Raw genomic sequence first — 2,170 nt, forward strand, 5'->3', positions numbered from 1 at the left:
CAGAGAAAAGTCATCTCTACTGTGCCCTTTTGAAATTCCTGATCCAGAGCATCCATAAACATAATAAATGGTTGTTTTACACTATTAAATACTGAAGTTATATATTCCACAGCACTGTAACCAGAATTTTTGATAAATGATAGGTCTTGTAATGTCGGAACTCCTCAAATATAATGGAATAATATTATAATTGCCAAAAACTTTATTATTAACATTATCATCATACTCATCACCATTATTAAAACAACAGTATTTCATAGGTGTCCTAAATATTTTCTCTTGGAAAATGCAAAGTCAAGGGAAAAGCATTACTCAATTTATTCAAAGATTCTCTGAACTTAACTTTCCTGTAGCACACATTTCTTGAAATGAAGAGTGCCTATAGTGTTTATAATGTGTTCCTGCCACTGAAGACCTGAGTCAGGAGAAACTTCCAGAAGTGTTTGACAAGCTGTATGTGTTTGTGTTTATTTTAATTATGCTGAACAATGAAGAGAATTGAAATAGAGTGTTGTGAAGACAAGCATTTTTTTGCAAGTTCCAAAACACAATGGGTGTTTAATGTGCCCAGCTTCTTATACTAGCTATAGGGAAAAAAATGACCTAAACAAGCCCTTTCAATAGGAAGTTGATGCTTTTTTTATGGTAATAGGCAGCAAGATAATTTGCTCTTGTTTATTTCTAGTGAATTTATAGAATTGTTTTTAAAAAGTAAACCTTTCACTCTTAGTAGAACCTGTACACAATACTATTGTCATATGGGTACCAGGCAGTGACAGATGCTGGTAATGTGGTTGGCTGCCTGGCTGGTTCTCAGCAATTCCTTGGGTTAATGAGCTTTTTATGGTTATATTTTATTCTTCCATCTTCTACCCTCACTTATCTCTAATTTCCACCTTCTTGCTGAAACTTATAAAGGCAAAATACCTTTTGAAATATGTGAAATAACCCTATGTCTTTAATGAAAAAGTGCCAGTGTCAAAAAGGAAGGATAAAAAACAGCAGTAAAACTAGAAACTATGCGAGTTTCTTTATACCTTGAATTATGCAATATATGCAGTTCTTAGAAGTTAAGTATAACTTGGACTTTGGTAAATTATACTTTAGATATACTATTAGAGTTTTAAACTGAAAAAAATCTTGTTAAATCTCTATTTATTTTGCAAACGCAAATGTTCAAAAATTATTTAAGATAAATAGTGCCTAGTCTTGAAAATTCATATACAAATTGAATTAGAGATGAATAAAAAGTCTTAATGCAAAAGATAAAATAAAAACCACAAAAATATTATGTCTCAATATAAAAATATCAATCTGATTTTGATTTTTTAATCTAAAAAAATCAGAATTTTTTTAACTCTGCAACTGTGAAGAGATCTTTAAAAATGAATTTATAAATTTAGTTTCACAAGCATTTGAAATTTAGATCTCTAAAATATAATTCAAATTAATTTAAAAGGCAAATGAAAAAGTATAAAAATAACTGCAATATGCACTATTAATAATTTCATATATGCATACATGTAAATATACATATATTTGCAGAGAGAGACACAGAGCTCCTACAAATCAAACACAGTAATGAAAAAATATGTCAAATTGTAAAGAGGCAATTCAATTAAATAAACCAATAGCCTAATTAAATTATGTCTAAATATATACATCACAAAACACACAAATATCAAATCAAAACAATGAGTTTTTAAAAATCTAACCAATTGTCAGTCACTGAAATGGGGAAAACAAAATACTCATACTCACTATCATACATTGTTTTTAAAAGTATAAAACAAAACCATTTTGAAGGGCAATTTTGCATTATCTACCAAAAAATGTATGATGGTTCATATCATTTGACTCATCAGCTTCGCTTAGGGAATTCTATAAAACTGAGATATTCCCACAAGTGAGTGAAGGTGTATGCATATGATATTCACTAGAAAAATGTAATAGAGAAAAATTAAGGAAATACCAACAACAGAAGATCAGTTAAACAGAGGTATATACATATATATATATAGTCATTAGAAAATTAAAGTTCTTCTGTACAAACAACTATGCTTAAATAGGATATAAGTAAAAATGCAAGTTACAAATTAATATTTATACCATGATTTAATTTTTTATAAAATAATATTAAAAAATTATAGAAAAACTGAAAACTGTGCAC

The sequence above is a fragment of the Macaca nemestrina genome, chromosome 2 (assembly GCF_043159975.1).
Source record: "Macaca nemestrina isolate mMacNem1 chromosome 2, mMacNem.hap1, whole genome shotgun sequence".
In the NCBI taxonomy this organism is placed as follows: domain Eukaryota; kingdom Metazoa; phylum Chordata; class Mammalia; order Primates; family Cercopithecidae; genus Macaca; species Macaca nemestrina.